This window comes from Diplotaxodon limnothrissa, linkage group LG3, assembly GCF_057381915.1.
Source record: "Diplotaxodon limnothrissa isolate DT_005_m linkage group LG3, D_limnothrissa_male_GT1.1, whole genome shotgun sequence".
Taxonomy (NCBI): domain Eukaryota; kingdom Metazoa; phylum Chordata; class Actinopteri; order Cichliformes; family Cichlidae; genus Diplotaxodon; species Diplotaxodon limnothrissa.
In genome coordinates this window covers 36,201,382-36,226,714 of record NC_140598.1, presented here as the reverse complement: position 1 = coordinate 36,226,714, position 25,333 = coordinate 36,201,382, and the positions used below count along the sequence as shown (strand labels likewise).

The window sequence follows — 25,333 nt, the reverse complement described above, 5'->3', positions numbered from 1 at the left end:
CAGGCGGTGCTGGACCAAGACCAGGAAGATCGTGAAAGACCTCAGCCATCCCAACAACAGACTGTTCTCTCTGTTGCTGTGTACGTGACAAATAAACATCTGGATTTGGAAAACGAGGCACTCGCAAAGCCACCAGCATTGTGCCTGATCGGACACACCCCTCTCACACACTCTTCACACTCTTGCCATATGGAAAAAGACAGCTTCAGCTGACAGAGCTGTGACGAGACGCCCATTAAGCCCAGATGAAAAGTGAGGCCGAGCAAAACCATGCTGACCTTAACCACTCTGCATTAAAACTGTGCAGGACAGTGACGGACCAACAATGACCATCGGGCAGCAAGAAGGGCGTGCCAGAGACAGGAGGAGTAACTGAGGTCAGGAGGCACCTCAGAATGGACAAAACACCAGGAGAAAATAAGCTGAAGGCACAGGTGTCGGGGCTCGGCCAGGAGCTGACCTCTGAGAAGAGCCGAACAGCAGAGCCGCAAAAGGACGTGGAGCAAAGCAAGGAAAACATCGATGTACTTCAATCTGAAGTGGACGGAAAAGATTGTGAGGTTTCTGCCCCTCAGTAAGAACTCAAGACATCAGAGCAGAAACTGAGCAGGGCTCAAGAGGAGCTGGCTGATAATGGAACCCATCAGACTTGCAGCCCCAGACGCTGGACGTGAAGTCAGGCCGGAGCTTGCCGGGGCCAGATGAGCATCCCAGAAACGTCCTTGAGGCCTTTGTTAAGCTAACAGAACAAACACTGAGGTCTTCCACTGGTGAAGTTGCTGCTGCAGACTCTCATTTACACCCTCTGGATGTCAGCCGTTTCTGCCTGCAACAAATGGACAGCAGCTGCAATTGTACAGGCATAGAAACGGACTCCTCATACATGTGATATCTGCGACGGAGGGGCGAGTGTCGTGGAGGTATTGACACGGTGAGGAGGAAGAGGATACGGTGTCTGGACTGGCAGATCCCAGCAGCTCAGACCCCCAGACTTCAGGAGTGATGGAGCACTGGGAGCTTCTGCAGGCTCAGGACCTCAGCAAGGAGATGACAACAAAGCAGAACGAGCAGCAGTGACAGCAGCTGAACTTTGACCTGAACAAAATCTTGACTTGGCTGGGAGAAACAGAGGAAGAGCTGGAGCAGCAGCGTAGACTGGAGCTTGACACTGACATCCAGACGATTGAGCTGCGTATCAAAACCCTGAAGGAGCTACAGAAGCAAAAGGGTCAAGCTAAGGAGGAGTGGAATAAGGAGAAGATGCAGGATACTGGAGAAAAGCACTGCCCTAATTGGGGCCAGAACCAGTATGGACAGAACTTTGAGCAGCAGCACCAACAGATGCAAACGGACTGAAAAGGAGGAGGGCAGGACCCCAGGGCACGCTTCAGGCCGTGGTTTACCCAGAACACCAGAACAGGAAAGTGATGAACACAGACACCCACACAAACACACACATCTACATGCACTGACTCAGAATGAAGAGAAACACATACGAACATATGCACTCGTTGATTGAGTGACACACACACCCGCAAAAAATCAAAATGCTAATTCAATTCACTGAGAAGTGATCCACACACACACACATCTACAAGCTTGTGCAATAAAGAGTGATACACACACACACGCTGATGCAACGAAGAATGCTTTACTAACAAATGCTGCACACAAACATCCGAATATGGAGTCGGGTACAACAATAAGAAGCCATTGATTGTTTATGGGTTAAATGCATTTCATGCCACACAGAGGGCATCTGTGTAGATTTAGGGGACAAGGTTTAAAGTAGTTTGGTTGTGAAAACAATGTCTGTGCGTGATGTCTGTTTATGGCTTGAGGCCTCCACTGAATTGTGTACTGTGCTTCACACACCCTGATAAGGAGCAGTGGTACAGAGTGAAAATGATGAGTGAATGATGTGAGTTTTATTTCGGAGAGAATATCAAAAGGTTGTGTTGATTTGACTCAGTTGTTTAAGTTTCCGCCAAAGCAAAACATTTGTGTGTAACCAGTGTTTACTATTGAATCAAGTCAATCCAACATGTCTTTGTCAGTGAAAAAAAAAGGAGTTACGGTGCCTGTAGGCCTACACAATACAGTGTGTGAAGTTTTGGTTGATTTTTGGGTTTTGTTTGACACTAGGTTGATTCTATCAGTGAGGTTTGGATTGTTCTCTTTCTCTAAGAGAGAGAAAGATGGTTTGAACTTTGGACATGTTTGCAATGGGCCCCAGTATCTGTTATTATATGAGTGTTTTATTGTTTACGTTTGTTTTTGCTTTTGTTACAGTGCACTGAGATAAGAACATCTGAGAGGTGTGATCCACCGGTGGTGATATTTTGGTATTTTGTGAGTTCCTGATTTAACAAATCAGCTCTTTAATCCAGGCCTGAGAGATTGAACTTTAAAGCGCTATAAAATATTCTTATTGAAAACAGTCGCAAAGTATTTTTTCTCCATGATTATAATGAGCTTGGGAGAAAATTCACTTATATGGGACACTGATCCTGAAGCCTAAAAGTCAATCCAGTCCAAAGAAGGAAAAACAAACAAGGAGCTGTTTCCTTTAAAATGATGACGTCATCTTGCTGGTGATGGAGCCTTGAATAGGCTGCGCGTGAGACTCCATTATCAGCAACTTTTGGTATGAATGTGTGTGGATGTATGCATATGACTGACGACTAAAAGTCATGGACTGACGACTAAAAGTTTAACTGACTTGATACTGAGACAAAAACGGTGCTGACTTTAGGATTATTGAATGTCCACAGACAATTCACCCAACCTGTAAAAGAAGGGTGGATGTTTTGTTTTGCTTTGTTTTGTCTGCAAGAACAGAAGAATGACAGAGACTAAAGAGCTGTAGCTTCACAGCAGTGTGAACTGCAGACTGAACCCTTTGGTTGCTAATTTTGAGCTACTGATGTTTGCATTAAGGAAATTGTGTTTTAGTAGCTGTGTTTTAATTAAGGTATCACATTATATTGTTGGGAATATTAAATGCTAAAGTGAAGAAAAGGTTTGATCCCACTCATGACTGAGCATGTTATTATTAACCATAGTGGGTCACTATAGAGAGTCAATTAATTTTAGAAAAAAACAAACAAACAAAAAACCCTCCACCGAGGTCTATGAATAAGAGGGGAATGATAGACAGCCACACTCGAAATGGAGATATGTAATGATAAACACTGGTCCCCGTCTTTTGGGCGCTCTCTTGAAGTAGTCAACAATTTAAAAGTAAGATAAAATAACAGGGGCATGTGCTGAGGGGTGGTGCTGCACAAGAACAAGAGTAAAATAAAGAAAGTATTGTTTTTAGAAGTGCAAATTAAAATGTACCATTACACTCAGAGGATCAATATGAAGCTTGATATTTGTTAATTTTGAATGAAGTACATGACTGGTGACTGTTCTGTCCTGAGCTTTTGTTTTTACAGCACCCGCTTGATCACACCAACAGTTTCTCGCCACCGAAGAGGGGTACTTGCAAAAAATAAAGAATGGGGAGGAATATCATCAAAACGGGAAAAAGGTAATCCCCAGAGGGGGTGATAACGCCATAACTTTCACTTATGGTCAAATTCTCAAAATTTGACCCCGAACTCGAAAAATTCTTCAAACATTTAGAGACAAAGTGGAGATTTAGATAAATATAATGTCGTAAACCACATAAGGATGAAGTATTTGATTCAATAACATGGTGAAATAACAAGCAGCAAAATGTTGATCATATTAAGTATGTTTATTCAAGGGTGCAGAGAAGATTATTATTATTAAAGACAACAAATGAAATAACGAAAACTAGAAGTGGAAAAAATTTGCGTTAACGGTAATAAAATCAAAACAAAAAGGAATACTAACTAAAACTGTACTGAATGTTCACAAAACTGACTAAAATTAACTAGATTTATAGCAAAATGTGTTTGGTTGCATTGATGTGTGCGTGCCCTGCTATAGTGAAATTAAGGTAGTACGTTAGTCGAGTCGTCTGTGTTGCTGCTTCGTCCACGCGCAGAATCAGGTCAGGAAAAGTCGGGAAACAGCGCCAGAATAGAATTGAGGATTATTTTAATATGACTGTTTTGTAGACATAACAAGAGTCTTGTAGTGGAGAGGGACATAATGTCCTCCTGAGACCCAGAGAATAAGAAAAAACAGGGAGAAATGTTTTCGTTTTTTCTTTTTTCTTTTTCTTTCTTTTTTCTTTTAAATAAATCAAGTGTTATTAAAATAACAATCTCATAAGATGAAGATCAGGGACCAACCCAGAAGTCACTGACACTTCACTAGCTGTAAACTATTGGTTCAGGAATAAGTGATGGCACTGAACTTTCTACTTCACAAAAGTCAATTTATTTAGGAAATCTGAGGAAGTACTGATTTTATTTGGAGACACAAAGGAACATTTGGCACTTCCCTCATCTCACATCTGTTTCATTGTTGCACCCAATCATTCTACAACTGAAATGCCTTGGACTGCTAACCATTTCAGGCAAGTGGAGTGAACTATATTTTGCTAGACTCTCATCAGATTGGGGCTTCCCTTTATTGATCTTTGGAGAGAAGTCTTCATTACTGGTATTATTCAGGTCCTGTTCACATGTTTGTCCCTGGTTTCTCAGCCAAGAGGAGCTTAAACCCCAGATACTGTGAGTTCCTTTCACACATTGAGATCACTGATAACTTTCAGCAACGACGTGATCTTGTAGAAACAATTAGGTGTTATGGATTCAACTATAATTGCGACTCTTATTTTTTACTTTACTGGAAAAGATTTCTGCATTTTACCCATATTTTAGTTTTAACTCAAAATCAAAATTCCAGATTCTACTACATGTTGGTTTTGCACCAGATAGGATGACAGATTTCAGGTGGCCCTGTGTCTTTCTCTATTACATCTGCCACTGCATCTCGATAATCTTTGTGTGGCTTCTAGTGGGTCCTGACCCTCTCATATTTTGAAAAATCTATGTTTGAATCTCCCTTAATAATTCTGTTAAGAATTCTCTCCGCCTTTGTCAAAAGTTGGGTATTAGGAAAAAGTGAAATAAATATAAATATAAAGTCCCAATGTGTAGAGCACACATTAATAAATTAGTCATGTTCCCTGTGAAAGTAAATGAGCCTAATTCTTAAAGACCCCTGAAATTATTTACTAGATGTTTATTTTTTGAATAAAATAAAAATCTGAGTTTAACAAAACATTTTAAATGTAAATATCAAGCTTACCTTTCTTTCTTCCATAAAATGTGCTGGTGGGCACGCCAGCCATTTTGAAAAGGTGGGAAAAACAATTGGCAAGGCCACACCCCCACACATGTGACATAATTTTAAAGGTACTGTTGTCCTCTCTAAGAAACATCAGGACTTAGAGGAGTGGCAAGTAGAGTAGGAGAGCTACAAGCAAAAACTAAATGTGTACTACAGTGCGCAAAAAATGAATTACTGGGTCATCAGGGGGTCTTGAGGGACATTTATAAAACAAAAAAATCCCACAAACCTTAAAAGTGCACTTGAAAAGCTCACACAAGAAGGTTAACCTAGCTTACCTAGAAGACCTCATCAGGGGGAGCACACTCCCCCTCTTTTTAGAGCTCACCCACTTAACTCGCATCCCAAGAAAACAGCTAACCCCAGATAAGGCAGCGTGATGCATCCCGAGATAACAGGACTGGGACATCTAAATAAAGGTGTGAAACAATCGCCTTCAAAAGGTTATCAATTCACTTCAACCAAAATTAGGACCACTCGGTGCGGCAAGAGTTAATAGTCTCAATACCCAAGGATAACCAGAAGAGCATGATTGATATGATGGAACTGGGATTTTGTTACACTTAATTTTTGTAAAACACAAATAAAATTAAACTGAAACTAAGGATTTTCAGAAAATAAAAACTAGACTAAACTAGCAAAGAATTGGTAAAAACTAATTACAACTGGCAAAAAATTGAAAATCTGGAGTCGAAACTAAATAAAAAATAAAACCTAATGAAAATGGCGAAACGTTTAAAACCCTGGTGCAGAGATTGGCAAATCTGACCAGGAAACGTTATAAAATGGATTGTCAGGACAGTCAGCGTTAAAGCCACTTTTGACAGTCCATACTAGGATGGCATTGGACATCTTCGGGGCGGAGGAGGGTTGGTGTGACCAAGGTGTGGTTTGGCTTGTTGTATGTATATTTGAGATCATATGGCTATGGATGGACCAGTTACCAGGGCATGGAAGGAGGACAGACTCATTAAAGGAGGAGAAGGAACTTGCTGGGATTGGAGATCCTCTGGGTGAGTGGTTGATTAAAAGCATGCATAAAATAGAAGTTATCTGTTGTTATTGATTGGTAATAGATTGATAATTGGCCACATTTACAGCTGTATTGACTTGTTGTGGACGTAGTCGACTTCAGGTTTAAACACTCTAATTAACAGGTTGAAAATAGTGACATTAAAGGAAGAGTATGCAGCACCACCCTGTCAGACGCCAGTGATGGTGGAGCTCACTGATGAATCAGGTGAGCTGGATTCATGGCTGATTCAAAACTAAGATCCCCCTGCTGTGGTCAGTAAGGGGAGAAAAGGGGGAAATAAAATTAAGAATAAAAGAGGCATTTATAAACGTTTAGGTGTCAAGTGAAACGGGACAAAAGGGGGTGTTTTACTGTTATTTTCAATGTCAGCATTATTATTGTATGAGAATCATGCAACAAGCATTGCATCGATGATCATTTATTGAAGCTTTTGACCTTATACTAACATCTGTGTTCCTGTGATTGTTATAACTTCTGATGAATTTTCTATTTACAGGTGTTAGGATAATGATATAATTTTTCATTGCAGGTGTAACCATGATCATTTTTATACATATTGCAACTTGTTGCTCATTGTGGAGTTGTGCTCAAGTTAATAAGGGTTAAAAGCTACAGTCAGCGCGAATGTCTGACTGATCTATTGAGGGGAAAGGCTTCGAGCATAGAAGGCCACACGCGCTTACATAACATTGATATCATGTTATTCTTTGTGATCTTTTCTTAAATTATGTCTTTAAAGTTAGTTTAAATAGTGGCGGTTAATTAAACGAGATTTATTAAAATATTAAATACCTGAGTCAGAACGTTACACGCGGATCACCTTAAGAGTCTGGGAAACTTTGTAGCTGCCTAACTTTTTTTTTTGAATGTTCTAGCTCCGTTGATTTGACACATTGGAATGTGTCAAAAAAGGGGGGGAAGGTTGAGCTTTAACATCAAACAAGGATTATTTGAACATTTTTATAACTTCATTTGTGTCTTTAATAATTTAGGAATGGTAAAGCTTAAGCTAATAGCGGTCCGAGAAGACGGACCTTTTAGAGAATCAGTGAAAAAGCATAAACTATCACTTTCATGTTTAATCATTACTCATTGAAATGAACTGAATAGCGTTTAGAAGATTTGTTAATTTTTTTTGTCTTTTGTTAAAAAGAGGGGTTTCAATAATTTTCAGACACACCTTGCAAATGTGCTTATAACGAGTTGGCACTCAGCCTTTTGAAGGTCAGAAGCTTCGTTCGGCGTGACTGTCCGGACTGATAAAGTGTAGGAAATGCCTTGAGTGCAGAGGGCTAAATGCAAACACGCTTACACACACATAAGATATGATTAGAATAAGTCCCTGGGACATTCTGAATGTTTTAGACCAATTCTGAATCACTAGAAGGTCAGTAGATAACAACATTAGATTATTAGGGTTAGGAAGAGAGGTGTTTTGGTTTTCTGTCTCTTACAGAGAAAGGAACAGACACCAGACGAGGTCACAGAGATGCGAGGATCCTCCGTAGCAGAGTCAGACACAGTGACTGCCGAGACATCAACTGGGTCCAAGGGTCATGGCGTTTGGGCTCCAGCTAGTCACCACAAAAGGATGGATCCCATAAACACAGCAATAACCATGAAGGGGTTGGCGGAAATCCGGGAACACCAGACCAACGAAGTTCGAGAGGCTTTTGGGCAAAAAGGGGACACCTTCCTGTTCCTTTTCTGGAGAATACACAGATCGTTGTTTGAAATCGGGGCAGAATAATCCCCTGATCTGTGTCACGACTGAAGGGTTGTCTAACCCCTAAGGTTGAAGAATGAAGAGCAGAGGATCACCCAACTGGACGACACTGGTAGCTGCAGCAATAGAATAAAGGCTGAAAGCAGTGGGAGACAAGGAGAGTGTCATCTGGACCTGCTACTGTTGGAATCATAGTTTTTCTTGCATCTGAATTGCGCAAACACAGAGGTCATCCCACATATGGTTCGCCCCTCAGGGGGACAAAGGACCTCAGGAGTGAGAAGAGATGAACCCGGCCACACTGAATTGAAGGGTGTTTGTGAGGTCATTATTCTAATGACCTCATCAGGGGGAATTGTTAGATTATAATATTATTTTATGCCATGTTATACCCCTAATTAAAGATTGTGAATTATTATGTAGTTTTAGTTTGCATTATTCTCCTGAATTAGAAGAAGCTGATAACTATTACATTAGTTAAACTGATTTGCATTACATTAAACTGCTGACTTGTTGTGAATGAATGATATTGTTTTATGATGCATTATACTGCTGAGTTATAAGAAATCTAATTTGTCTGATTAGAAGAGAACAGAGTGTGCTGGAGTTTTCTGCCCCATCTCAGCAGGAGCAGATAAACAGGGAGCCAAGGTCGTAGCTTAGGCGCTGTGTGAGAGAAAGCATGTGAATGTTTAGGCTTTGTATGATAAGGTGGAGGCACCAGAGGCTATAAATGTTTGAGCAATGCTCCACCATTTTGAGATTTTGAGGCTGTCTGCATCAGTGTCCATCTCCCACGCGTGTGTTCATTAAAATCATCGTTTGACTCAACCCGGCCGGACCAGTGTTGTTATTGTGGTTTTTTCTCTTGTCTCCATCCCCAATATTTTGAACCTTAACAACACCAACCGCTCCTTGCAGCTTTATTTAGCTGAGGAATTGTGAGTCGTCTCCTCGCAATTTACTCCTCAGAGAGAAAATGTGAGGCGCAGCAGGCTTTCAATTACCACACTGAGGGAGAGGGAGGTGTAGTTACTAGACCTGCAGTAAATCAGGATGAAAGACTGAGAGAGGGGAGTGATAGCTTTTTGATATTTTATGACACGCAGGGCTGAAAATCAGTGTGAGGGGATAAAAGTACATCTACAGAGACAGAGGGGCAATGAGTGAGAAGGGAAGAGGTCAGAGAAGTAAGAAGGCTAGAGAAATAAAGAGAAATTACACAATCTCGGAAAACAAACCAAGAAAAGATGTGATTTACCCTTCTGTGTAAGAAATCTATATAACAGTTTCATCAGCATGGGATTTCTCAGTTATCCAATGAAAAATATTAATTCTAGGACAGTAAAAGCCATTGTCAGTTATGGGTTATGTGCTGTATTTAATAGTTTTTTTTAAATCCAAAAAAGTCTGTAAGTTTCTGCTGAGCAGGTGGAAATCGCAGGCAGTTCCTTTTGTGCAGTTTGGAGAGCTGCAGATGTAACACGTTACAATGTAAACATTATGTTTCTTTATTTCTTTAGCTTAATTACATATATTGCCAGCCTAAACTAAAACTTTGATGCTAAAGTAAACCCACCAGAGCCAGTTGTCTCTTTAAACCAAACGTTAAGCCTTTGAAAAATTACATTTTTGGCTTCTTGGGAGCAGAACAACATTGTCCTTCTTGATGAATATGTTACATTTGGGACAAACCAAGAAGAAATAGTCCAGCAAACCACCAATCACTGCACACAAATTTAACACGTCCCTGAGCATCAGGAATACAATAAAAAGACATCCACTGCCAGCCGTTCATTAATAAATGGAGTATTTTGGCTTTATGCTTTGAACGAGGATTTGAAAACTGACAAGTGAGTCTGAGTGGAAGTAAATGACCATAATTTATCATCTTAATCAATAAATAATAACATTTACAGTAAATTTCAACAAATATTTTGGCTGTAAAACTAAAGAAAAGTGCTGAAAGAAGCTAAAACACAGTGTCATAATTATCTATGGGTTTGCTCTTCAAAAACTTTTATTTTTGGCCTCTGAGCTCCTGTTCATTAAAAATATTGACTTTAGCACTTTTTTTGGATCAATTTAGCTTCTTACACGTGTCCAGGAGGAGACGAAAATCCCACTATAGTTGTGTCATGAAAGGCAACCCCTGGTGGCTACCCCTAGTGAATGAGCCAAAAGTAGCTTTATGTGTGAAAAACAGTATTCATGGGGTGAAATTAATATTTATATTTTGCAGGAAAGATCATATTTTTCATCCAGGTGTTTTAAACTGATTTTAAATAAGTTCTTTAACCTGATAATATTAACTAAGACACTGTAGTTCTCAGGATATGAAGCTTATTAATTTATTTGGTTCCTCTCAGAGGAATAACACTTTTTAAGAATCATATTTCCTTTATAGCTGTATTTTATCTCTTCTGATAGGCCTTCGACTTCAAGAAAATGAACATTATGGCTGATTTTTATTTTTTATTATTCTGTACTACTGACCCCACCCTCTCTACAGACCCCAAACAGGAAGGCAGAATGAGACACACATAGAATGCATGAAAAGGATGTTGGAAAAAAACACCAGAAGCATGAATCACTCCGCTTTGAAAACCACAAAGCTTTGAAGAAGTGTGTGTTTTGGATGAATACCCCTTAAAAAAAATTCAACCCAAGGGCAGGAAAACCCTCGGAAAGACGGAGATCACACACCCTGCAAGGTCTTTGGAGGACTGTTTATTCCCGTTATCTGAATCTAAACTCTTCCTCAGAACCTCTCTAAATGATTCTAAAGAGATTGTAATCTAGACAGGACAGGAAAAGATCGGATCAGGGGCCTCATGGTGAATTAGAAGAGATAGAAAGAATAGGGAGATGAAAAAATTGAAGACTGGAGGACATGAAGGGGCAAAGAAAAACAAAGCAGGAGCAGAGGATCATTGCCTCACGTGTTGCATTATAATTCTTGCAGGTTGCACTGCTCTGCAGACACATATTTAATTCTCAAGAGGCGACATTCAGATTCCAGCAGAAAGCCCTTGACCAGCTGCACTGCAGCAGCTCACAGACAACACAAGCACCTCACCAACCAACACTCATGCATTATTAACAGCAGTGGTAGAGGGAAAAGGAGAAGAGCAAGGAAATGCAGCAGGGCCACAAATCACCTCATAAACTCAATCCTTTCATTAATAAAGATTTGATGATGTCAAACACAACCTAATTTATTAACACAGAAGAAAACATGCTGTTTGCCCTGTTAAGTTACTGCAAGCTCTTCATATAAGGGACAAACAGAGACTGCAGCGTGTTGTGCGCTCTGCTGAGAAGGTGATTGGCTGCAGACTCCCATCTCTGCAGGACCTGTACACCTCCAGGACACTGCGGCGTGCAGCTCGGATCTCAGCTGACCCTTCTCACCCTGGACACAGTCTGTTTGACCTGCTCCCCTCAGGCAGGAGGCTCCGGTCCATTCGCACCAGAACCTCTCGCCATAAGAACAGTTTCTTCCCCTCTGCTGTCGGACACATGAACAATAACCGTATGACTGTTCCCACCACTAACACATGACCCTACGCTGTGTTCACTGCATCATTCCATGTTTGGCACTGATCACCACCTGCACTCATGTATATATCATGTATATATCTATCCACTTAGCACTTTTAATTCTTATTCTTATTTTTATATTTTTATGACAGTATGTTTGCACTGAAGCACCGCAGCAATTTCCTAATGTTGTAAACCTGCTCAACATTTGGCAATAAAACCCTTTCTGATTCTGATTCTAAATGCAACACTTCATTTAAGAGTTTGGAAGCCCTTTTTTTTTTTAAATCAGTAGGGCCGCTATTGTGAGATATTTGCAGCCATAAAGAGAGCAGCAGCAGTCAGGGCTGAAAGGTGAAGCCAACGCTCAAGTATTAAAAGCTGCAGTTCCAGGAGGATTGTGTTTTGCTTTTAGGTTTTGAGTTTTTAAAACCAAATATAGCTGTAATTTGTGAAGTGAGTCTAAGTGATGTGAGCTCCTGCTTAAAATTAACATTAGGGACTCTGCTGCTCTAGTTGACGTGTCCGAGTGCTGTTGGGTGGCTTCATTTACTCTAATGTACGTGGACCTCTGTGTTTGTGCTGTTGGTGCTTTGTGAACCATTTTGAATGGCGTTATCAGAGTAATAATATGCCTTGGTTTGAGTTACAGCCTGTTTTATTAATCTGCTGCAGAGCATCAAGTAAGATAAGATAAGATAACCAATATTAGTCTCACACATGAGAAATTTGTTTTGTCACAGCAGAAAGCGGACAGTGCAAAGTTACATAGCAAAAATGAGAAAAAACACTGGAATGGGATAAGAATAAGATACTGTACAAAATTGTACACAATAGAATAGAATAAAATAAAATACAAATGCTATATACAACTGAGTATAATACAACAATGTCAGAAAAGAGTATTGCACTTAGTGTTATTGCTTAGTGTTATTGCTGCTACACATGTGTGGATTTGTGTGTGTTTGGTCAGTTGAAGTCTTTGTTGTGGAGTCTGACAGCAGTGGGGAGGAAAGACCTGCGAAATCTCTCCGTCCCACATCATGGGTGCCACAGCCACTGAAATAGCTGCTCAGTGCTGTCAGAGTCTCCTGCATGGGGTGGGAGATGTTGTCCAACAGGGACGACAGCTTAGCCACCATTCTCCTCTCACTCACCACCTCCACTGGGTCCAAATGGCATCCTAGAACAATGCTGGCCCTCCGGATCAGCCTGTTTAGTTTCTTCCTGTCCCCAGCAGAGATGCTGCCACCCCAGTAGACCACACTGTAAACAATGGCTGAGGCCACCACAGAGTCATAGAAGGTTTCAGGAGTGGGCCTTTCACTCCAAAAGACCTGAGTCTCCGCAGCAGGTACAGCCTGCTCTGTCCTTTTCTGTAGAGGGCGTCTGAATTATGAGCCCAGGTAGCAGGTGTGGCATCGGCATTATGGATGAGCTCCGGGGGTCGGTGACCCCTAAGCTGAGTTCTACTTACATATCACTATAAACCAAATATGATTTATACATTTGTTTTTTTGTTATTGTTTTTTTTAAAAAGCTATCGTAGTAACAATCAAGCCCATGTAAATTTTTTAGCTAATAGTAGAGGTGTTACAAATAAGGACACTGATTTTAGAGACCATGGGTCTGTGCTCTTGGGTCATCAGCTACTCCTTATAGGCTACAATAGGTCTCTTTGGGACTACAAAAAGGTCATCATCAGCTCATGAGGCATTTTATTTTAAAAGAATGATCTCACCTTTAATTTCCAAAATAAATTATTCTGAGTGTACCGAGTGTTTATGGTTATTATGCATACTGTGGTTCCAGATAGGTTGTTTATGTTTGAATTTGTCGAGTAGGCTATAAAAGTGGCACCATTAATCTGTCCTCGTTTTGTTTATTTGCTTTTTTCCTGTGTGTGTTGCTCGTGTGCACTTTATAAATGCAGCTGATAATGCAGCACTGCATACATGTATGGTCACTACTGGCTCCAAAAACAAACACAATCGACCAGCCAAAATACAAATGCCGAAGCTCTGACGTGTTAGCCAACGTTTGATGTGATGGTGGCTGTATTCATTTTTTTATATAAAGCCTGCAGTCGGGACTTGATTATATTTACAGTAGAATCAACCTTTTATTAACTGTTAAATAATGAAATGCAGATATCAACTTCTAGGAGGAGGTTGGGGTGGATGGTGGGTATATAAAGCACAAAAAATGGATTCCAGAAAACTGTTTCATAAAGTGCATAAAATAAAATGTTTGGATAAAGTCCACACCATGGAGATGAAGATGTTGAGGTGGCGCCTGGGTCTCGGGGCCACCTCAGCTTGACATCTTCGATCATCACTCTGTTACCTCTCGACCGATTTCTCAGGAAATGATGAAGAGTGGCGCAGATCACTGACAAGATACAAGAGTCGCGTGTCTGATGGTACAGCCATGTTGGCCGTTGTGATGAGAACTCTGTCTCGGACACAGCCCGACGATTAGACCCAGGTGGCAAAAGGCCATGAGGAAGACCACAAAAAGTGCTGGATGGACCAAATCAAAGATGATATGACTGTGACACTGTAAGATGCTCTGGATAGGAAGAAGTGGAGGAAGGCATGCAAAACAGTGGACCCTCTATTAAGCGGACATGAACCACTAGGAAAGAAGAATTGTTCTGCAATCTGGTTGTAAACATATGAAACAACTGCAAACAAGCATTTTATTCAGTGTTTTTATTTTAGACTTTTCCAGTGATTACAAAGGCTGCTTGACAGCTGAAGAGCACATAAAATGAATGCGGTTAAAAATATATTTCCCCTACATTCACTCTAACGTTATGACTTTAGTCATATAGAAATATTAAAACAAGGGATCATTCATAGCTACTATAGAGCTCATAAAAATGATGTCACATTACACCCACAGCCTCAGTTGTGGTGGAAAGTGCGAAAGAAAAAAGGTGAGAAACCAGATGAAACAGCGAGAACTGAGACATTCAGGCGGACAAAGAGACATCAAAGATCCGCCAGACTTATTAAAAGAAATCGAATTTGAAAGAACAACCAGAGATAAACTTCAAGGAAAGACAAGTATCTTAGACCTACTGAACCCAATACCACATTCATTTATACTAACACCAGACAGCGGCTTCTTCATCCTGTCAGCATGCACGAGTCACGATTCACAGGCTGTACAATGAATACTAAATCCTTTCACACCAATCACACTAACAGATGTCTTCCAATAAGCAACACAGCCCTGGGCTAAATAAATACAGCAGGTTTTGGTCATCTGTGGTGTTTCAAAGCAAAGTATTTTATGATCCTAAAGTACTTCTTTTACACAATTTTATATTTTCTTCCAAATCTACAGCTACTTTAATGCCACTGTTGTACAAATATTTAGGTCAGACAGGTAGACGCACACAGTAAAACCTTCCATGAAACTTTCAATAAGCCACCAACCAAATTCTGTGCAAATTTCTGGGGACCTCCGATTGAGAAAGCCTTCATCAGTGGCAACAGATCAGTCGGGAGTAAGGGAAAGGGATGGCTTGCGAAGCAGCTTGCACCACACGGCAAATCCTAAACGTTATGTAATTGTTCAAAAGCTGTCATATTTTCCAAAATAATTACTCCTAAATTATGAGGACAGAGTGGAAACGGAGATTGACAGATGGATTGATGTAACAGTGGCAGTGCTGCGGATTCTGTATTGATCCTGTGGCAAAGAGATGGTTGAGTGTGAAAGGGAAGCTGTCCATTTACAGGTCGATCTACTTTCTGACCCTCACCTGTGTCAACAAACTGTGGGCAGTGACAGAAAGAATGAGAGTGTGGAAACCAGCAGCAGAAACGAGCTTCCTCTGAGGCGTGCCTGGACTCAGCCTTACAGATATGGCGAGGAGCTCGGCAGTAGTTCCAAGCCCCATCCCTTTTAAATTAAAAGGATGACTAAGACAAAATGCCCTCCATAATGTTGGAACAGATAAAACCATGGAAACAATTTCGTCATCATGCACTTGAGTTGTTTTTTGTTGAATTTAATAAGATGTTTTTTCAGCCCGATGACGTCCTGCTTCTCTTCCACTGATGCCTCTTTGGGCCTCATATTTAAAAATGACATTAAAATTACAGTGAAAAGCTGTTAAACACAAAAATTCAACAGTGAACCAACTTTGGATGTTATGTCTGCTTCATTTGTCATTAAACAACAAAGGAGCGAGCCTCACCTGACCGTGAAACTGCTTTCAGTTTATCGTCTGATTAAAAAAATGAAACGTGTATAAAATGGCTGGTTTATTCAAAATTTTAAATCCTTGGAATTAAAGAAATTATTTAATTTTTTGGGAAATACACTGAAGTCAGGAACGCTATAGCGAAAAGAAGGCTGTTATTTCTATATGCACTAATTTATATTTAAGTTGAAAATGGCATGAAAGGAGACGCTGGAGTGGAGTGGTGATATATACATACATATACATATATTCCAAAGGCCAGATCTGAATGAGGGTGGGGGAGGTTCAATTTGCCATGTTGCAACGAGCTTAGCTTCTGTCTTGCTAGCTTGTGCTGTGCTCAGTGGATCTGCGCTCGACAGTGCGGAGTAGTCGAACGCAGATCCACTGAGCTCTCAAGACAGACAGCACCGTCAGAAGAAAAGTTGATATAATAAATTAAAAATTTTGCATTGTTTGATACATATGCGTACCGAACCGAAAGCACTGTATCGAACAGTTCAATATCGATACGAGTATTGTTGCACCCCTAATATATTTATATGTATGTATATATCACTGTTGTTGATTCTCTGCCATTCTATCCATTTCCATGTATTTCCCCTCTGACGTTTTGTGTTTACCAGAAATTATATTTCAGGAAATATCTGCACGGCTCAGCCTGCATTTGACCAGCCAGCCGTCCAGTACACGGCTCTGACTCGACTTTATTCAGAATATGAGAGGGCTTTTTGTGCTCGAGCCCTGCAGGGCTGCCCTGTTGTTGCTCTTCAGAGAGCTGCTCAGGATTGATGGGGCAATAACAAAGCCAAGCAAAAGGACCCATACTGCAACAGAGCATTACTCTGAACTGGGTTTTTGGGAGTTGGAAATATGAGAGAGAGAAAGCTTTCAAAAGAAAGAGAGGGAAGTAAAGCAGAGATTGATGGTGACACATTAGTATGCATGAGCGCTCAGGAGGACGCGGAGTATGACTTTGTAATGTGACAGCAAACAATAGGGATGAACAAGAAGCATCCAAAGGAAAAAGAATGTGCGATCGGATATAATCGGTTCATCCACTGCACTTAACTGCAAAACGGTGTCTTCAAACCTTTGATGTATATAAAATGGTCTTTGTCCAATTTTGAGTTTGACCAATCAAACTTTTTATAAGATGATGGATGATAATGACAGTTGGCAGTAACTTTAACCTTTTTCTGATGATGGCAGTGTTATCTATGTCACAGTGCTAAAACTCAAACACAGTGATAAAGAAACGTGTCGAACTGTCACAGCAATATGGCGGCGAAGCACCTGGGCAAAAGGTTTAGTGAAGTGCAGCATTTTCTTTGATAAGTGGACCTGTCCCCCTCAGCAAACCAGCTTTATACAGCAGGAGAGAGACGGGTGGGGTATGCTACAAAAATGAGCATTTGTAGGCCAAAAGCAAAAACCACAGAAGTAAAACACACAAGCCGGCAAAGACAAGAATGAAGACAGAGAGCTAACTTCACCTGTACATCTGTACCTCTTCAAAGCCAACTAACCTGTCAGCTGGACACAGCTAGAAGCAACTGCGAGACCCACAGAGATCGAGTGCACTCAGTTCAAAATGATTAATCTACAGAAACACGTCAGAATTTTTACCTTTTTTAAGGTGTCAAACATGTGGCCTGAAGGGTTAGGCCCAGCAGAGGGTTTGCAATGCGTGAAAAACCGCAGTGAAGTCAGTGAATTATTCCAGTTTTATATAAAATATAATGATGCCAGGAATGATGTCGTGCCTGTACAACAGGGGGGGTGCAAATGGTTTGTTACAAGGACTCTGAAGGCTTCCCTTCCCATCTCTGCCCTTTCTCTCATTTTTATAGCAGAAAGACTTTGCAGAAACGTGAACCTGGACCTTTTGCTGTAAGCACAAGTGCAGTTTTCAAGCACTAAAGCAGAAAGATCTGATAAATCCGTTCTGGAAAATCAGCAACTGTGTCACAGCTTCCAAAAGGACAACTGGCCTCATGTATTTATTATTTATCACACTGGACTGTAACGAGCAGAGCAGTGGAGTATTGTGCAATAACCACAATCACAGGACTGTGGTTATTGATTACCGGGGACTGAACTTTTTAGCAGCAGTTTCCTGAAATGTGTTACTCAGGAAAATTTCCAACCCCTCTAAATGATTGTTAATGTTAGTGCTGCTCTCTGAAGAGGTTAAAAGCTGAAGCAGCCTTATATAAGTGGGAAAAAAATAAACTGGCAAGGTTGTAACTCTTCTGCTGAGCATCGATTTTCCTGCTTGAGAGGATGAATAGTCTGCAATCACTGCGACCAGTTGTTTTTGCAGCTGCACACAAACGCACACACAGAAGCACAGATGCACGCTTCGATCACTCTGATATATTTAGAGCCGAGCGCGCCGTCCCTGTCAGAATTGCTAGTGTGTCATCATGTCAGCGGGGCTGGCAAGCAGGGCGTTTATTTTGAAAGAGGGAACCTTGGGTCAGAGCACCGGGAGAAAAAAAAAAAAAAAAAAAAAAAAAATCAACATGCACACCTAACTTCTTGTTTTTTGTTTTTTTTTTAATTAGTTTGGTGGCAGAAGGCTGACCTTGAACAAAAGTTGGTAAACATTTCAAAATGCAGCACAAAAAATAAATATCTATGACATGAATTTAAAGGCTTTTAATTTGAGTAAACACGGCAGCTTGAACAAAATCCACCCATCCACTTAGTCAGTCATGTAACTGATGCTACTCAGTGGAAATTTAACACTGGATTATGGGACTGAACCATCTTCAGTCATGCTTGGTGAGACTGGTAGTGTTTGCACATTAGATTAAACGGACAGTTTAAGGCTATAATTTATAACAAATCAATGATTTTTACATTATATTTTACATTAAATGACAGTTTTTAAGAAAATACATTCACACTCCATTTGTATTATGTTTAAATGAGCAATTGAGCAGGCTCTAATGGTCCTCCTACTCTCAGTTATTAGGCTAATTAGGCCCTAATTACCAGACTTCACCTCAGTGCTTAAAATAGAAACACAAGTTTTTTGCTTCATCATAGCTAAGTAATTGCTACTTGTACAATGTGGTGGCCATACCACAATGCCAGTATTCCCCTGTAACCCACTGGGCACAAAAAAAGACTGTATAAAAAAGGTGGACACGACTTTAGCATCAAACCTGCATTCTTCCTAACAGTCAGCAGGAAGCAACTTCTCTGGTTGCAAAGGGGCGTTTGATTGTTTATAAAAACATAATATCGGTGGCCATTACTTTAAAAAGTTAATTCACAAATCCACCCCTTTTCATGGTCCTGATGAAGAGGAGTCTGCATATCATACAGCACATAGCTAACCTCCAACAATGATGAGGTGACTAGGGCACGTGAGGAGGTGATGCTAGCAGCTGGTAATGTGTCACCCAAACAAAAACAAATGGCTCAAATGAGCATCGCTGGAGCACAAAGGGTGGATGGAAACTATGATCTGCCGCCCCTCCCTGAGTCTGGTTCTGCCGAAGGTTTTTTCCTGTTAAAAGGGAGTTTTTCCTTCCCACTGTCGCCAAAGTGCTTGCTTGGGTTTTTCTCTGTGTGTTGTACAGTCTACATTACAATATAAAGTGCCTTGAGATGATCGTTGTTGCGATTTGGCGTGTATAAATAAAATTGAATTGAATTGATACATAATGGAACTATAAGCAGCTGGAAATACATAAAACAACACTGTAACACTTTTGTGCAGCACCTCATCAGTTCAAAGGTTAAGTTACTTCAGCTATTGTTAAAATATTACTCAGTAATTTTATACTTTAACATTTCCAGAGAAAAGCACCAGTGAGGTGACTTTTATGCTTAGGTTAGACTTATGCTGTGTCACTACTATTGCACTGTAATGGCGCTGCAGCCGGCGCCTTGTTTCAATTGATTCACAATTTTGTGAAAAAAAAAACACTAACTTTGTCCAAAAACTTCTCATGTTTAACTGTTTTCCACTTTTTCTTTGGTCTTTTTAGCCTTTTTGGCCAGGGTGATGGGAGTATCTGCCATCAAACAAGAAGACAGCCGCATGTAACTACGACTGTGTTTGCTAGTTCACCTTACATGCATTAATGTAATAACGTGGTTAGCCTACTCAACGTAAATTACACACGAACAACATTAAGCTACTCACGCAGAGAAGAACGGCTGCTGCTGCCATCATCATCCGTCATCATTTCTGCTACACTGGCAGGACTAGGGGCCAGGACTCTACTCTTCGGGTTCTTGGGGGATGTTGCAAACTCCTGGTCCGATAACAGGCACCACACCCGGAGTAGATGTGCTCAGTGTGAGGTCTCACAGCAAGCTATCAAATACGGCGCATTTCTCGGCTTTTAAAAAAAACGCTATGCGTCGCCAGGTGTTTCATCAGATTCGAGGAGTTACCTCCTTTGCACAGTATCACCTTAAAGCACTTGTTGCAGGCTGCTGAGTTTGCATCTTTTGCTGTGAAGTACAGCCAGACTTTGACCGCTTCACCTTGGGCATTTTTAATCTGTAGCTCTGCTCTAAAAGAACGTACGTACCTGGGCCCGCCTACTACGCTTGCAAAGGTAAAATGATTGGCTGGAATCCAAAGTGTATGACATCTCAGGAAAAAAAAAAAGCACAGAAATAAAGCACCGAAATGTGCGCTGCTTTCCGGTCTGGTTGCCATCATGGCACCGGATACCCATCCCTTGTCGTTAATAGCAGTGGCTCACTGAAAGAGGAGAATGGAAACTGTCCATTTTATTTGCACTAATAAATTCAGCTCAGTCGCAGCTGCGAGCATTGTTCATTGTTTTCTTCCACATCAATATCAGTGTTTCCTAGAAATATTGTGATATAATTTCAAGGCCAGATTGCCCACTCCTATTGTAGATAATGGACTTTATAGTGATACTTTTTCAAAATAAAACCCTCCAGTTCATCTTTGGATGTTTTAAGATTCTGTAAAGTGATTAGATTTTCAAAATAAGATGCCCCAAACCAAGTTGGTCCATTTTAAGTTACTCTGCAACTGTTATCGGCTATCTACCTTAGCCAACTGGCTACATATGTTTAAATTAATAAATATACTACATATACAGCATTTATATTGATACATATATAGAGATTGACAGACCACGTGACTTTCGCGCATTGCATGCGGTGAACTCGTGGCAAAACAATCCAAGTACCGCATCAAATGCAAGCATTTGCAGCACCGCAAAACGTTCATTCTTCGGTTCCAATAAATTCTTGCTTTTTCTTTTCCCCCAAAAAAGGTATGTACAAAACGAAGGAGAACAATGCCGGTCCGTACAAAGACAGACTTGATGAAAAGTGAAAGAAAAGATACGAGGAAAAAAATCAAACCAGTGAAAGGGTCAGACCCTTACGAGCACACAGAGGGACAAAATACGTTAGCGTGCTGCCCAACTTTCACCACGCTCATATTTATAATCATACGTTTCTTGGAGTGAGTGCACACACTTGTGAAGTTTAGTAACTTCAGGTCACTGCAACAAGCCCAGGTACAGTTTACCGACAGATGGGTGCAGGACCTTGAAATGCACCGTGTAGAACGAAAGACTATTGTACGTATCATAAGTTTACCTCACAAATTGTCGTCATAAATACACATTCTTTAACCGTTTATTAATAGGACCTTTGAGCTCAACGGTAATTAATTAGTAGTGGAAATAATTTCTGGTACGCATTACAGAAATGTAGCAGTGACAATAATATTGTATGCTGTAATCGCACTGGACAATTAGTGATACAAAAAAACTGTTTTACCCTGTGAATAAAATGTTTTTGTCAATGTACCATGGTAATAACAGAAGCGAAACGCAATATTGTGTCAGGACAATTTACTATTTATGCACAATAAATAAAGGAGCATAGCGCGACAATTTCTGTTCAGCGCCAGACTTGCTTGTAACCTATATCACCAATTATGTTATGAAAAATGACGCATTAACTACAACAGCAGACTGACCTCTGTGGAAATGCTTGGAGCAGACTAACCTGTGAGCTGGAGTGTTCTGGGACGTTATATTTTGTCTTTGAATGGCTGCAATCCAGGCCACCCGTTGCCTCTTTGTTGCTTCGGAAACATGGCTCGAACAATTTCTCTTCAACGACGTAATCCGATAACAACCGATCTCTTTACCCGTCGGCTTTCCGTGGCTGTCATGCGACCGGCTATTGCAGTTAATAATACAACAGCTTCTTGCCATTTTTTGTGTTTCTTTTTATCGCTGTGTGACTGATTTCAATTGAAAACCTGCGTGCGCTAGTACCTCTTGCCACGAGTTCCCAGAATTCTTTGCGGTTTTACCCCTGAGTGACGTCACATTTTCAATCTCTATCCGGTTGTTCAGTGATGACGTGACGAATCCTACTTCCGGGTCTAAAGTAGTCTGCGTTTAATATGGCTTTTGTGTTGTTAACATGTTTAATGTTATGTATTTTCTTCTATTTGATCTCAAAAAGCTCCTAAAACAGTCAGTGATCACTATTGACCTCCCTCGGCTTTTATTACCACTAATCATTTATTTAAGCTCAGTTTTTAAAACCTTAGGATGTAACTGCAGCCCAGCCCATGCAGCAGTATATGAATGACTAACCTTGTATTATGGATGGATTATCTCAGTTGTTCTCCTGGCTGAAGTTTGGTCCTTTTACAGCATCCTGCCATGCGATTACATTTGTTCCTGACCACCGAGAACACTCACGTTAACTTTTATCGAGTGGAAAAAAAGTTAGCTTGTTTATATTATGCTAACATAGCTGTGTCGCTAGCAATCACGTAGCACATCATTATATACCAGCTAGCCAAACTAAAGTAACCCTACAAACGTCACTGCTGTTTAGTTTTCTGTCTTCATTTATGCTGGAAGTGATAGCAGAGCTGTACGTTTTAATTTGTTTCCAAAACCCCGCAGTCAGGACATGCTATATTGTATTTAGATAGAAGCTAGCGAGCTAACTCCCTGCTAACTTCTAACTCCGTTAAATGTCATAAATTCTGTTTTCATGGATGCCTGGAAACTCAATTGTTACACCTGGTAGAGCAGAACGCTGATCATTTTATTAAAGATGAAAGACTTTAGATAGTTTTTCAACTCTCAGTAATGCCATAGTGATCGTTTGATATATGGACCTGCAGCGGAGTTTAGACCCAGACACGGCTAGTGACGTCAGACTGAACAACCGGATAGCAGGCCAGCAATGATCTCACCAGTTTCTGAAGAAAGAGTTAAAAGTGCGTTCCTTAAGCTGTTGTAGATAACTGTGAGGTGCATATTTAAAATGTGGACTGTGACCTGTTCAGCCTGCTCTTTTATTTCCTTATTTTAGTGTAGCTAAAGCAACATGTTAGTTCTACTTCTAGTAATTAGATTATTCAGATGTGTTAGTTTTTGTCCTATTTGTGCTTTTTAAAAATATGTCTTACTTTCCCAATCTGTAATTAAATGGTCAATGCTATTCTTAAAATGTATGCTAGGTGGAAAAAAACAACAACTATGAAATAGATAAATCAGAGTGATGGTATTTCAAATGAACTGTTATTTTTAATTCATTTAACCTATACTTGACCTGATGGTTAAATTGCAGGCATCAGATCAAGTAAATGTGTTGGTGAGAAAAAGTGGTGTGATTGCTGTCAGCTGGTAACAATAAAAATAATAAACAAAGAAAACCTCACGATTAGATACAAAAACGGATACAAAAACAAGGACGTGCTGATTTTTTGTGGATTCTGGAAGATTTTCACGTTTCAGTTTAGAAGTTTTTGTCATCATCTGTTAAACAGATGTTTAATCTGTAAGACTCTTAATCTGGATCTTAAATTGTTTTTTTTTGTCAAATCTGATGAGTAATTTTAAAAAATTAAATACAAATGAGCAATTTAAAATCATGGAGGTCAAAATGACAGCACTCGTCTGTTTTCCACATTGTAATATACAGCATATTGATTACACCCACACAGCCTAAGGTTCATCTCAGCCAATGGGATTCATTCTGCCCCCAGCTGGAGCTTTGCCTCGTCCAGCTTTCATTGATTTTAGGCTGAATTCCCTTACAGTGGCTGATGGCTGCAGCCACATCATCAGCACGCAGTGAGGAGGTCAAAGGTCAAATTGATGAAGTGACTTGAAAACAAAAGGAAAGGACACGGAGACACGCGGGTCCTCTGCTCACGTGTGAAGCCCTCAGGGACAATCAATTATTGAGCGAGCCAACCAGAGCTCAGCCTGGCCTGTGTGTGTATGTGTGTTTGCATCAAGCCTGCCTTCACTTCACACGTGTGTGGTTGCCAGGACAACACGTCCCTCGAAGGGAGAGAGAAGCATGTTTGATCAGGAAGCAACAGAGAAGCAGAGACAGACTGATTAACATCCTTTTTATCCTCAATCTTTGTTCAAATTCACATCTTTATGTCTTATTAAATCTGATTATTGACACATTATTTTCTATTTCCTCATTTTTTTGAGTGTCCTGTCACCATAATTTGAATTTAAGAGAGACAAACTGTGCTCCCATCTGCTCCCACTTAATAGCAGCTTCTTCAATCTGCTCCATCAATCCTCTTCACCTCTTTCTCTCTAATTATCTTCAGGGTGCTTCCTGTGTCTTTCTCTTCTTCTATCATTCATCGTCAAATACAAGTCTAGGGTCAACACAAACAGAGACTGCAAGCTGAAAGAAAAATGTGGAAAGAGAACTACCACGCAGTGAAATACAAGATGAATTCACTATGTTTCCACAGAAAATAAATACCTCATTGTGAACTTTTATCAACATAACCGGGACGATCAGAGATCATTCTGAACCTCAGCCTTTAAGGAAACCGAAAATCCTCAAAGAAACTTGAAGCACCCATTCATTTCCTTTACTCTTGATGCAGAGCAGGGCTGTGGGTTCAGAATATAGTGAATATAAGTGTAATAGCCTGCAAACATAATCTCAGGACCATTATTTCTGAATTAGCTCATTGAGTGTTTCATTCATAACAATCTCACAAAAGACTTACTTTGCCACATTAACAGTTCAAATCTCTCAAATATTGCATTTAGATTTATGTAGAACAAGGAAAACGCAGAACTTACTCAATCTTTAGTATTACTACTACTAACAATAATAATATAGTAACATAACTGCAAGGTACACGCAGGCACACACACAAGAAATATTTCAATACTTCCTTAGGTAGAGCAAACTATGAAAGATGACTATTTTTAGGCTCTTTGAGGAAATGCTTTGCTTCTGGTGCTGATCAAATACGGTTGCTAAGGAAGGCAGCCACTGTTTCCAACTGCTGAGATACTTTCTCTGGTACAACCAGACAGACAAACTTGACACTTTGTAGGCACATTAAACTGTGTTATCTTGTTCATTTAACACTGTCTATTACTGTTACAGATGGGCAGGACTGATAACATTTACTACACCTGATATCTTTTGATATGAAAATTTGGAAAACAACACTGAGGGCAGCATATAGACATAATGACTCTAAACCGTA

The 25,333-nt window shown here is 40.3% G+C and overlaps 1 long non-coding RNA gene across 1 annotated transcript in view; it reads right to left on the bottom strand.

The window, feature by feature from the left end:
• Positions 1-11,777, bottom strand: part of LOC146635600 (uncharacterized) — a 342,244-nt gene extending 330,467 nt beyond the window's left edge. The window contains exon 1 of the long non-coding RNA XR_014905120.1: positions 11,621-11,777. This is a non-coding gene — a long non-coding RNA (uncharacterized LOC146635600). The remainder of the gene's footprint in view (positions 1-11,620) is intronic.
• Positions 11,778-25,333: the final 13,556 nt, after the last annotated feature.